Source organism: Lutjanus erythropterus, chromosome 5, assembly GCF_056507025.1.
Source record: "Lutjanus erythropterus isolate fLutEry1 chromosome 5, fLutEry1.hap2, whole genome shotgun sequence".
NCBI lineage: Eukaryota > Metazoa > Chordata > Actinopteri > Lutjaniformes > Lutjanidae > Lutjanus > Lutjanus erythropterus.
Window position 1 is genome coordinate 25,231,636 of NC_139321.1, and position 14,366 is coordinate 25,246,001.

At 41.8% G+C, this 14,366-nt stretch overlaps 1 protein-coding gene across 1 annotated transcript in view; it reads left to right on the forward strand.

Moving 5' to 3' along the window:
* Positions 1-815: 815 nt before the first annotated feature.
* The window catches only part of nexmifb (neurite extension and migration factor b), an 80,705-nt gene continuing 67,154 nt past the window's right edge, over positions 816-14,366 (forward strand). The window contains exon 1 of the mRNA XM_084719366.1: positions 816-952. The gene's annotated coding sequence lies outside the window, so the exon portion shown is untranslated. The remainder of the gene's footprint in view (positions 953-14,366) is intronic.

The following is a 14,366-nucleotide window of genomic DNA, read 5'->3' on the forward strand; positions in this document are numbered from 1 at the left end:
ATATAAAGAATGTCTCTTTTGCTCCTGGTCTCCCCTATTTCATTGATTTCCCATTGATTTGTCACTGATGTTTCTTCTTTTACAGAGGCAGAGAGACAGAGACCTCCTCTCTACAAACATTGCCTCCAGTCCGGTGAGTGTTATGAGTGGGCCTATCATCATCCAGCACAGGCACACTAACATGAGTAGCATATTCATTATTCATGTCATTGCAGTTGCCCTGTTATGATACAGTCCTGTTTGGAGTGGGCTACCTGATTTGCTCAGCGCGTCCGTCAAAGCGGTGCGTGGCCCTGCGTCGGCTGGCTGCGCGCTCATAGGTCGGCCCGAGAAGAATCGGAGGGGGGGTGGGGGGAGCAGGCGAAGGAGAAGTGCGCGCCTACGAGACTGCGCGCCGCCCGCAAGGAGGGGGAGAGGTCCAGCTGCAAAAAAAAAAAAAAAGAAAAAAAAAAAAAAGAAAAAAAAAAATAGGTAGGAAAAATACGCCGTGACAATGGCAACATCAAGCATCTCCTGAAAGGTGGAGGAGAAGCGGAGGGGGCGCCGCGGATCGGGGAGTTTGAGAGGCGACGGACAGCCCCTGTTTGTCCCAGGAAAAGAGGCGATATTAGGACATGCTGGCTGCCCGATGATAGCGCGTTTCCTGGAATACGAATTCTTCCGTAATTGAAAATGGAGCGGCGGGGGAGAGGAGAGTCGCGCTGTCTCCATCATTGAGAGGCGCGTCCACCTGCTATTACTGGAGGAGGAGGCCCGGGCTGCTGCTGCTGCTGCTGCTGCTGGTGGTGGTGGTGGTGGTGGTGGCGGCGGGGAGGGTGGGGGGGAGACATGCAGGGGAAGTGTTTGCATTTCGGGGGAAAAGAGACGCATCTCTGATACTGTCCAAAGCAGCTGAGAAGGAGCACATTGCGGCGGGGGAAAAAAACGCAGTTCGGGCGCACACGCTCTGGAGGTAGGCAGTCTCATCGTTATTATGCTGCTGTATTTGAAGAAGGAGCTCTCTTTCTCTTTTAGGTATGCACATGACAGCTTGATTCACACATACACGCTCTGGATTATAACCCTGATTTGATCTGATCGGACATTTTATTCACACACCAAGCATGCGGTGTAGTAGCTGCCTGCCTGCCTGCCTGCCTGCCTGCCCTGCCTCCTTGGGACAGCTGTCGTAGCCTACATTCATCCGTCTCTGCTCCATCGATTACCCCATTCCCTGCGAAAAATACCCCCACTTCTTTACAGCACAGGCACGGAGCCGCTCGCGTTAGGCTCGCATATTCAACACAAATATAGATGCCACGTGTGGTTGGTCATATTGGAGCACTGTTTGCATGTTTTGGAGACAAACAGTGGCCTGTGTGTGTGTGTGTGTATGTGTGTGTGCGTGTGTGTGTGTGGACGTCATTTTGAATCCCGAGTAGTGCTGCTGCCCCCCAAAATGAATAAGAAATGAATAAAGGGGAATAATCTATAGTCCAAACTAATGAATGATTCATGAATGGGCTATTGAAACCCAATGGGATAACACATCATCTTACAGCTAGGCCCCTCCACTGTGATAGGGCGAATAAATGATTCATAAATGCACAAAATTCTTTAAGAAATTGGCCTAAACATCATCATGGCACACACACACAGGTGCACCGAGGCGTGATGTGTGAATGCCCTGTCGGGTCACTGGATCAGTAGCTTACTGTGTCTGTGCTCCCCTTATGACAGATGTTTACTGGATGTCCCAGTCAGCCACACTGCGAGCCAGACAAGCCATGCTAGAGAATAATGAGCTGCAGCCCATAATAATAATAACAGCCTCTGTGTGCTGTGTGCTTCTGTGGAGGTGTTAGAATCACTTGTTAACTTTGTTTTAAATAGGATTTTAATTGGATTAAATTTTAACGAGCTAGAAATTTGCCTGGCTGATGTTTATCGGAATGACTTGTACAATAAGATGGGATTTTCAAAGTAAGAACCTGGTGGATTTATCGCCACAGTGCAGTTATTGACCTGATATGACTTGGTTTGATTTATGTGTTGGAGCTTTTATTATTAGCTGATCTGACAGGGTGTTTTTGGACTTTGCAGCATGCACTGGGTACTTGTTGGAAGAGTGGCTTTAAAGGACCAGGGTTTAGTTGCATCTATCAGTGAACGTGCAAACACAGCCAGAGCTCAGTAATAAGGTTTTCCTGCATGCCTGGGGTTAGTAACTTGCCATGCCATCTTGGGCAAGTAAATCTTGCAACTCACCTGCCCGGCTGGTCAAATGATAAAGAAGAATTCAACCAGGAGTCTCAAATTCAAACTGGCTTGGGGCCACTGCTGGTATTATCACCTCATAGGGGGGCACTTCAATATTCAGGTACTACAAGAAAGTGCAGTTTCTGAAGTCTTACATTTTTTATTTCCATTCCTAACAAATTTTTGTCACACTTAACAAACAGTAGTCTCTATACTTTTTTTTTTTTTAGTAATCCATGCATTGAACATAAACTCAGCAACTCTTGTGTCACTTCGAACTGGTCATAAACACTCCTGATGAAAAAGGACAGCTGAGCATTGACAGTGTTATCTGTATTTTCATCAAAAGCAGATGTATGTTTTTATTTCAATTGTATACAAAGGGATAGTTTAAGTTGAAACAACTTGACAAAAAATTTCGGCTGGATTATATTATATTTTGGACATCACGTTGCAGGCCGAAGTGAAGACGCTGCCAGTTTGAAACCCCTGAATTAATCTGTTAAAATATTTTGATAATCGATTAATGTTTTAAGTAATGCAAAATGCCAGAAAATGCTGTTTTCAGCCGCTCAGACATGGAGTTTCCTGCTTTTCTTTGTTTATTATTATATTAAACTGAATATCTTTGGATTTAAGACTGACAAAACAAGACATTTAGAGACATCACCTTGGACTTTGAAAAATTGTGATGGAGATTTTTCAGTATTTTATGACCTTTTATAGACGTTGCAGCCCTAGGTGAAATATGACAATTAACTTTAGTCTTGGCTGTTATTTGATAACCACTAATAAATAAAACAATTTGTACAGGGGCAACTTTGGGCATTTAGATTTCTGTCTTTACCCTCCCTTTCCAAGCGTGTAGGGCAACCAGTGGTGACCAAAACACGCAAAGATTGCAAGAAACACAAGAAACTCAAAAAACACAGAAAACACAAAAGGTCATGTCTGGTAATTTTTATTTCAGCCATCCTGGGCTACGGTAGAAACATGATGATCCAACATGGTGGCCTCCATAGCAGAGGACCTGCTTCCTCTGTACATATAACCATCTCAACTCTAAGGTAACGAAAACAAAATGATTCTTATTTTCAGGTGATTATACACCAATAAAAACATATTTATGAATATTATATTCCATTTCTGCCAAACTCAATGAATGCCCATAAGTCTTACACACCGGACCTTAAAGAAAATGAAATATAGTGTTGAACTGATGGAGGCAGTTGTGGTGAGCTGTTAGTAAAAATGCCTGTCACTGCTCCTCTCCACCTCTAATGTGAAGACAGCAGTGGAAACCAGATGGAAAGCCATGCATTGATCGAGTCAAAGAGAACCTATAGGAGGGCCAAATTGAGTTGACATGTTGATGTGGGAGTCATTATCATGTGTTATCATGTGTGCCGTCACACCATTGGGCCTGGGGCCAGTGGCCACATGACGTGTTGTGGGGGAGAGGGCCTCCTGCTCCGGCCGCCTAGCCTTGTTTGAAGATCATAGATGCAGAAGCTAACAAGAGCCATCATATTAAACTGTGTCTTCATTCTGCGATGCTCGTCATGGAGGTTGTCTCAACAGCATTTGCCATTCACGTCTCCTCCTGGTCAGTCTCATTGCTTTCGCTAAAGTGCCGTTCACTCCATTCAGTTTGAAATTGGGTGAGAAATTGGGCCCAATGACACATTTCAACACCGTGGCTCTGTTCCACAGTAGGAAGGACAGCGCTGGAAGGTTTTTGTGAAAATGTGTTTAAAATGCTATCCGAGCGTTATGTTGCAGCAATAAAACCAGCAGCTTGTGTACATAGTCTCTTATCTTCCCCTGCCCATGTGTGCTCTGTGGCTTCTCCTCTGCTTCAGCCTTCGGGCACATGTGTTGGGCCCACTACTACAATGTCTGTCTGTCGAATGGGAGAGCGTCTCAGATATACGGAATGAACCGGTCCTCATCAATCATGCTTTTTCTCACCGGTGGACACGTAAGGATCATGTTAGAGTTGAGCGATATGCTAAAATTTTCCGAACGAATCATCGTCAGCCCATCCATTGGTGATTGGTGATATCTCCGTCCCCCCACCCACCTTCTCCCGTCCTCTCGGGTCTCAGAGATGTGAGCAAACAGCGAATTCAGTATGTTACGCATGCTGCGTACATTCGCTGCTTCCAATAGACAAAATAAATTCACAAAGTGTCCAGAAATTACATGTTCTCACCCTTACTTTGCATTTTAAATAGAGAAATACAATCGTTCACCTTACGAATTCAAGTTTCTCTCTGTTACCGAACTAAGACGACCTTAGTTGGCTCATTAACTCCTCCAAAGACACACTTCATTTAAACTTGACAGAAAAACAAGTAAAACTCACCAAAACCATCTTTGTTAGTCTGTCCACTCTTCCAACAATCACCAACTCTGGTTTGGTCAAAATAAATCCTCACTTTACCGCATGGAAAGAGTTTAAAAAGTCTGATTCTGCAGGCTGTTTTCCTCTCACTCGTCACCCAGCTCAGATCACTCATAGTCGGCTGAGTGGGTGTGTACTGCACCGCTGGAGAGATGCAGAAAAGAGGCTGTCACTCTGCAGACTATTACATTAGCAAAATAAAATGACAAATATCGTCATAAAAGTTGTCCAAAAAAAGCAATCGTGATGGATTCAGCCCATCGCCGATAGACAATATAGTCGTCCAGTCGCCCAACCCTACATCATGTCTCTGATTCATATTTTACACCTTTTCACACCTTTTACAAAGGGGTGTCACAATTCCCCAAATCCATGTTTTGATTCTATTTTCAATTAAAACATTTTATTTTAGCACTGACAGCTATGCCATTGTTGGACTACAGACACTTAATTTGTAAAGATGGACAGATCGGATTGCCCTGACAAGTGTCATATACATTTTCAAATTCCACTTTAAAAAGATACAGAAGCGCCGCTGCGGACGCTAAGCTATGTCATGTTGTCTTTGAAGTGTTGTTTTTGTTTTTCTTCGGACACACTGAAGAAGAGAAAATAGAGTGCAGAGAAAATAATACTACTATTGATTTTGATCTGTTGTCAATTCAGAATTGAAATTGTGACACCCCCACCTTTACACCCCATTGTTAGGCTGTCCCTCCATGAACTTGTGTTGCTGCAATCTCAACAATTAACACAAATTCAACCAACACCCAGGAATTCTGAACTGGTTTGCAATTTTGTCCAATTGCTGCAATTTTTCACAAATTAGACCTGTCACTGTAGCTTACATTTACATAGCAATGGACAGATTCAGTATTTTATTATTTACTAATTTTTTTTAGTATTTTTGTGTTCTTATTTTGTCATGGTTACTGAAAAGAACACGAGGTTTGTTATTGTTATCAAAATTTATCATTGGTTGAGCATTTTCATTCTATAATTTTGTGCTTGCAGTTTGAGCTCCACAGAGAGTTGGTCATTGTGGAATACCACCCATCATTTACATATTAAACATATTTTCTCAGAATTTTTGTAATTCTGAGCCTTTTTAGTAGGTTACTTAGAACAGTCCTAACAGAGTGTGACTTTATTCTTACCAGGAAAAAATGGCTTTGATTTTTAATAAAAACAAAAACAATACAAACAAAACATTTTTTTTTTGTTGTTCTCCAGGTGTAAGAAAACATGTTTGTTTGGTACAGACTCCAACAAATGTCTCATCATCATCATCATTTTTTAACAGTTTTTTTCAGTGCAGATGAAAATTGTGATGCAAAATGATAATTCCCACTAATCCTGAATCATATTGCAACATCTGTCAAAAATAATGACAATATGTATATATATATATATATGTATTCTTTTTTTTTTTTTTTTTTCTTTTTTTTTTTTTTGCAATTTTCACTTGCTCCTGCAATTTCTTTGCAAAAAACACCTAAAAGCATTGCAACATGCATCACATTTTTTAAAAGACAAACTGCTACGAAATCAGCCATTTTACGCCGTAACAATCCCAAAAAAGTCCTGCAAAGTTCTGGAATGACTATGTTAAAAAATATTGTCATTATTTTGTCAGATATTGCAATATGATTCAGGATTAGTGAGAATGATCATTTTGCATCACAATTTTCATCTTCACTGAAAAAAACTGTTAAAATGATGATGATGTGACATTTGTTGGAGTCTGTATTAAACAAACGTGATCTTACAAAAAAACAAGATTTGCAGTACAGGTCATCTCTTGAGCACTACAGTACTTCATTACGATGCAGTTTTGTGACACAACTTTGGAACGTCTTTGATCTGGATATTGCACTTGACCATATTGTGATTTCGATATATTGAGTAATTGTGCAGCCTGAGTCACTATAAAGCAGACTAAAGAAAAATAATCAATAAAAGAAAAGAATCAATAATCAGGATACAGCACTGAGGTATTGGAAATGTTTATTTACATGATTGATTATTTTTTAGCCATCAGGTATTGTCTGGCTTGTACTATAAGTTCTGACTTTGACAAATGGGAGAATTCACAGGAGAGCACCTTGTTAGGCACATAAAAAGGGCTTCCCCTGCCTATATCCTGCCCTGCTGTGTTTTATATGAGTGCAGCGCTGCAGTTTTCTCTGCACATTGTGTCTTTACAGTATGGAAGTACCTTGTCTCTGCCCCAGCCGATGTAGGACCACGCCGAGCCCATCAGGGCCGGCTGTATGTTTAAGCACACTGTGTTTATGTCAGTGCCACTGTATGCAGAGGCCTGCTGCTGCGTCGACCTGGCCCTGCGTTTGGGCTGTGACACGCTGGCTGTGGCCCAGCGGAGGGAGGCAGTCTTTCTCTGTGCTGCTGCTGCTGCCGCCGCTGCTGAGTTCTGTAATTAAAGGCAGAGGTAAGTCCAGGGGAGAAGGCTGGGCTCTGATTGCTTTTCATGGCCGCGAGGAGAGAGCTGCAGCGTGTCCTGAGGGACTGAGGCGCTGCTGAGCTCTTTGCTGCCTGCTCTGCCCCCCAGACGGGAGCTGTTCCAGGAAGACACACACATTTGTAGTCGCACGCTACTGGCATACTCATGCTCGCACACACACACCAACATACAGAGTGGCTGAGAGAGGCAAAAATTACATCTGTGGCTGACAGGCAAACTGTGCTAATCTACTTTAAAGAATGCCCCGTTTTAGAAAATATGTGTCAGTACGAGGCGTGAGGCACTGAGGCAAAACTGTTACAGCGTAGTCATGTAATGAATTAAAATCAGCGCGATCAGAAAGACATTAAGGATCTCTGCCTCCATTGGCTGCTTGCTCGGCATTGACAGAGCAGTTGACGTGTGATTGGAGCTGAGTGTGGATGTGAGCAGAGGCTGCCTGTGGTTGTCTTGGACCAGCGCTCTGCAGGGGGAGCTGTGCCTCACCTCCCCTCCCCTCCCTTTCTGCCTCCCTCTATAGCAGCAGCCAAACCGAGGAGGGCTCTGCTCTGCTCACTCTGAGGGCCTGGCAAACACAGACATGCTCATATATAGGATCTGGGTGGGCCCCAGCGCTTTTAGGGGAAAAAATGGCCTCAGTGCTCTGCTCTCTCCTCTTTCTCTGAATTCATTCATGACAGCTGGCTGGTTTAAGCACACTGAGGGTTTAAACCGTCACATGCCTTACAAGTCCTATCAGAAAGATTCCCCTGGAAAGGAACAAGCACTTTGAGGATAGAAGGTGTTTTTTTAAGCACACTACACTACACTTTTATAAATAAAGGTTTCGTAAGGGCTGAGGTTTGCTTTTGAAGAACTCATTTGAAGAAAGGATTGTTGAAAGCATGGGTCATAAAAGATGTTTTCTCACTTTAAAAACTGGTAATTGTGATGTAGATTATTAAATATGTAGAATACAGCATGGTTTTTCATAGAACCTAGAAAACAATAATGTAAAGTATTATAAAATATATATTTAGATCCCCCTTGGTGGGTCCTACGTGAAACCCTTGAGATATAAAAGGGTTCTGGGTAGAACCTCCTGGATGGTTTCTTGTTAGCTGCCTTAGAAGATGGAAATCTTCCATATTGTGTCGAGACAACCTCCCCACCCTACATATTCCATATGTATGGGGTCTGACCCCATGGGGGCAGCTGATGTAGAACCCTCACTGAAGGAGTGGAACCATTACACTTGGTGATACGACCAAAATCCTCTATAACAGTAGATGTAATTTTATATCACAGTGATGATATCATGATTCAGTGATTGTTCTGTAAATTTATTTAAGAAAATTTAAAATTGATTATAGGGTATAGTACTTCATCATATTTGACTTTTTTCTTTTTATATTTGAAACTTCCATACAAACAAAAACAGCTGCTTCACATGAGACACTTGAGTTAAAAACGAACAACTCAAAACATTAAAACTAATAGTCTTCCAAAAGAGAATGTTTAAGATTTGATAAATGTGCAAGAACAGCTCATGTATTGCCCAAACTCTACCGGCTGACACATTACTGCCATCACATGGTATATACCGTCATACTGCCCAACACTAACAAGACCCTTTTCCACCAGTTTAGCTTTGGTTCTTGAACTTGTTCCTTTAAAGCATCTTGGAAGCTTAGTGCTATCTAGCAAACCTGCCTGTAGTTCCACCAGTTTTGTGGGATGGACAAGGATGTTAAAGAAAATCTGCTATTTTTTTTGTTCCAGATGGGAACCAACGTTTCACGTTGCCAGGTTTCAGGTTTTCAGGTTTACTTTTGGTGGAAATGCTCAGGGTGGTTTAAAATTAGATGCCAGGCTGATTCTATGTTGGTGGAAAATTTCTGATTGGGAGTTCTGGATGGAAGCTTTCACAGATGGTTCTAGGTATAACCCTTTATATCTGGTTCTAGGTAAAATCCTCTGACGTTCATGTACCAAATTCTGAGCCATTTTAAGCATTTCCACCCAAAATAAACTGGTTTCAGAACCTGAAAAGTTGGTTTCCAGCTAGAACCAAAGAATAGCAGGTTTTCCTTTGGAAACAAAGTGGGCATGTCATATTCTACAGGTTGTTGTGCGTTGTGCAGGGTCCTCTGTTGATAACATTGCAATGGTTTAGCTCAAAATGTTCAAGAGTCTTGGAAGCTTGGTGCTATCTAGCGAACCATCCTGCATTGCTACCAGTTTTAAGTGGAACCTGAAATGTTAACATTTTGGTCAAGTAAGATAGTGTATCTGGATTGGGAGGCCCACAGTAACAAGTTTCTTTATGGTTAAGTTAAGTTGGTAGGATTTGGGATTTAGTTCTCTATTGTCTTCAGCTGCATTTAAGACCATACTCTATAACATGACACATCCACATTCACTCCCAAGTAAAACCTGCAATTTTTTAGTTCTAGCTGGGAAACAGCTTGGTGGAAATGTTCAGAATGGTTTAAAATTAGGTGTGGGACCTGGAACAGGGCTTCTGTTGTTGCACACAAAGCTAAACGTTTCTTTAGAGATCCTAAAGTTCTGCACCCACTGAGCATTTAAGAAGCTGGGAACAATCACATCCCAGCAGTTGGAAGCACGTTTGACCACCCAGACAGACTGTGTCTGTGGCAGCAACTTTCCAAGGAATGAAAGATCTGAAACACATATACACAGCATACACATTTTAATACTTAATAACAATAGCTAAAGATGATTAAAAATGTAGTACATGGAACTTAGTACGTCTGGTGACTGCTAGCATGCTAGCATTAGCTTACCCTGATATGTTGTCTCTGAGCAGCTTGAGTCCTCTTCTCGCCTGTGTTGTACTGCTGTAAGACTTCCCAAACTCTCCTGTACTTTTCAACGTTGCTTTGTCATGCTGCATGTAGCTTTCTCTGAACCAAACTTGTCTCCTTGCTGTTACAAAAAGCCACAAACCGAGAACCAAGTACACCGTCACCTCCGTGTCCTCCATCATTCCTGTGTTTGTGTGTTTGTGTCAAGTTTAAAAGGATGTTGCAGCAGTTTTGTGCCACCGCACTGTGATGACCCTGCCTATGTTGAGGGGGTACTATGTAAAATAAAGTACCAGGTAACAAAAGAGTTGAGTTGAGTAGGGCAGTACTGAACAAAGGAAATGTGCCTTATCTTAGTGGAAAATGCCTACAGAGGGTTCTGGATGGAACCTTTCACAGATGGTTCTGCGTATAACCCTTTATATTGGGTTCTTGGTAAAACCCTTCGAAAGGCTTCCAGGTGGAGCCTTTATCATGGGTTCTACCAGGAACCAAAAGAGTTGGACACAACACAAGACAACCCTATATGGTTCTAGATAGCACTTTTATTTATAAGAGTGTATTTGAATGCCGAGTCCAGCCACGTTTTTGCACCGTGTTCATGAATTAGTTCTGCCAGGATAATTAAAGTAATGCATCAGGATTTCTGCCATTAACAAATAAAAGTCCAATTAAACTGGGGTCTATTAAACCACTTTCCACATTGCCTACTTGATCTCAATATGTAGGCTGGTGGCCGCTGGGACCACGAGCATGCGGGCTTGACGTTCATAGCTCATTTCCTGCTTCTACATCAGACCCTTATATTGCAGATGGATAGATAATGTGAAATTTCCCCCCGTTCTGCTCACACACTCTCCCGGGCCCCCTTGTATTTCAACTCATGGGATTCTTGAAACAGATAGCGAGATGGGATGCTGGGAAATTTGAGAAGGAGCCGAAAGAGGTGGGGATTTAATGCAGCAGACACAGGTGCACCAACATGAATGGTGTGAAAGCGACATATTCACAACATGACTCGGGAGGGAGGAAGCTATATGACGGGGCTGGATTTTAATTGGTTTCACACAGTGTGCTCCCATGTATTGTTCCCTTTGTAATGGCACACACAGTGGCAATAACAGCTCTGGTTTTTGTTATATAATATCACTAATAGATTCATCGTCCCTTGTCTAATTTGAACGTTTTTTTTTATTCCTCATGTTGGAGCCGCATATCCATGTTAACGCTGGACGTGTATACTGTCAGGGTCCTGAATGCTGGAATAATAAGCCACCTTCATTAGCCTTATCTTTGATTTGGTGGATGGAAAAGGGGGAGGGAAGGGGAGGTGTGGAGGGGGGGTTGATGATGAGAAAGGGAGAAATCATAGGGTAGGATGTTCTGTGAGAGAGAGGAGAAAAACAGAGGAGCTGCAGAGGAGGGGGGGTTGAACGTGGTGGGAAGATTAGAGGAAGGGCTGGACGGACAGAGGGAGAGGGGGGACAGAAAAAAGGGAGAGACATAGTTACTGTTGGTGGTGGGGGTTCAGGGTGCGTCCTCCCAGCACAGCCAGTTGGAACAAACAAACGGCCGTGAGAAAGACAGTGTTGTTTCTAATGGGAGAGAAGCTCGCTGTGCCCTGGATGTTTCCCTGCACCTTTCATTTTCTAAATGCTGTTTTGTCTGTTCACCACTTAACAAGGCACCAGAGCCTCAGAAAGGAACCACGCTTTATTTGCTGCTGTACATAATTACCAGCCATTCAAGACAGGCTTGTTTGCTACTCTAAACGATGTTGTGAATTTATGTACAAATAAGAGACAGGCTATATTTTGCTGTAAATCTTTTCACTGTTTGAAATTTGGGTCTGAGATTTGTTGTAATTCATTTCACTTTAATTGTGCTGCTGTTTGTGGAGTCTGAGCCATTTGTGCCCTAATCAAACATTAGCAATAATTGAATCGAGCTATTTTATCATATGTTGCGGCTGATGTCGAGAGCAGAGTGACAAAAGCCTGTTGAGCAGATGCAATAGTCTTCCTGTCAGCTGACGAATGGTGCTTTACTTTCCATTTACCACAGCATGCCAGAGGCAAAACATAATCCAATGTGCGACACATCTAAGCAGAAGTCAAATGAGAAATGTTTTTGAATATCTTAACACAGAGAATGTGAATCGAATTGCATACATGAATTTCAAGTTGGATTTGACCCTGATCTGTTGTATGATGTTGCTGATGATACAACAGCATGACTGCTATTCTACTATGAGTAATAATTATAATCATTCACAGCTAGTGGTCCTTGTCACAGGAGTGGGGCACAATGGAAATAATAATTAGGACTTCTCATTTCAGATGCATTACAGAAGAGTGTATGAAGTGTGTATTGTGGCTCTTTGACTTCTAGGATGTACAGCTGTGTGTATACTCGCTTGTTTCCATGCACTTTGAGAAATAAAGGTGCTAACTAGAACCATAAAGGCCTCTTCAGCTTGTCCCCATAGGAGAACCCTTTTTGGTTCCTAGTAGAACCTTTCATAAAGGTTTCACTTGGAGTCCTTTCAGAAGGTTCTACCTAGAAACTAACATATAGGGTTATCAAGAACCATTTGTAATGGTTCCACCATGAACCCACTCTGGGGATTCTATCCAGAATTTGTCTACCTTCTAAGGGTGCTGACAAGAGCACACCCATGGGGTTTGACCTAGAACCCTTTTGTATACCAAGGGTTTTATCTGGGTTCTACAAAAAAAACCTTTTTCATTATGGTACCCTTGATGAAAGAGTTCAGCAAGTTATTCAAGAACCCTCTCTGGGGTTCTGTCCACAGTCTCTCCACCTCCTAAGTGTGCTGATAAGAACCCAAAAACCCATTTACATGCCAATGGTTTCATTGTGAACCCTCCCAGGGGGTTGTACTGAGAACCCTTTTACATTCCAAGTGTTTTATCTCGATCCCACCCACTCTTTTATATTATGGTACAAAGAACCCTTGATAAAACTTTTTCTTCCAAACAGGGATCTGTGGATGAAAGGGTTCTAAATGGAAGTAGTCTTCCATTAGTCTGAACCCTTTTCTTCAAAAAGGGTTCTTCAGAAGCAAATAGTTCTGGATAGAACATTGACTCTTCAAGAAGAACCATTTTAGAACCTTTATTTCTAAGAGTGTGTGTGTGTGTTGTCTTCAGCACACCCCAGAGTAAGAATTTCTGCTGGCTCTGGGTTTTCTTTAGTTTTGTGACTCCTGTTATTTGTCATATTCACACACACACACACACACACAAACACACAAACATGTTTTGCATGTTGACAGTGACCCAGTCTTTGCTGTCATAAAGGAGTAGCTAATTGTAGCATAAAGAGACATGAAGGGCCAGGATGCCTGCTCCACGTTTATTCTGGGCTCGCCCCTGACAGCAGCGGCGCTCGGTGACGTACTGATGCTCTGTCATGTGCAAATAGACATTTTTCAGCTCACTATCTCTCAGTGCTCTTCTAACCCATTTCCCCAAGTCATCATTCAGCGACACTGTCAGAATACAGCCCACATACATCACAGTTGAGCCAGTAAAATGCTCTCCAGAAGGAGTCAAATATGCACCTCAGTGTAGCCGCCGCTGATAAAAGAGCTAATTCATCATTTAGTCACTCAAAGCCTCAGAGATTCTTTGTATACTGTTTGAACTCAGGAGATCTGGATTTTCTCAACAATTTTCTGGCTTTCTGTGCAATATCAATTTGTTTGGAGAGAGTATTTAGATTTGCTTTTGAATAAAGTACTATATTTATTTGTCAGTATATGTATATAATATTTAATTTTGCTAGAAGTTGTTGCATGTGTATTTTTTTTTTCCAAAAAAGATGAAGTAAGTCTCAGAGTATTAAAAAGTCTTCAATAGGATCGATACAAAAAACTGATCCATCAAATATTAGATTAGATCTTAATCACATCATTGTGTTGCAGTATTTGTATCGCTGCTGTTGTTGTGTGCATGTGTGCAGTGATCATTCACATAAAACTGAAATGTATGTTTAAAAATACATGTGATTAAATTATTCACAGAGAACATTAAAAGAAATGCCTTGTGTTTGGTTAATTTCAGGGTAGTATAGTGAGAAACAGGATCGTGGTATAGGAACATTTTGTGGTATCGCTCACCCCTGATAGGTATCCCAACTATTTTAGTTAGAGTTAAACTTTTAACTTTTTGAGTGCTGACCAAGATGTCAAGTATCCAAGGCTGACACTGAATGATTAGACAGATCCTCATTGTTATTTTCTAATCATGTTTATTGTTTATTTCCTGATTACAGTTGTACCTAAGCTAATTTTAGACTGTATTTCCTTGAAGTAAAGTTGAAAATAATCCCTTTTAAAAGCAAAATTACCAAATATTTCCAGGGATCACACCAAAACTGTGAGGATCTGCTGCTTTTTGTTCCC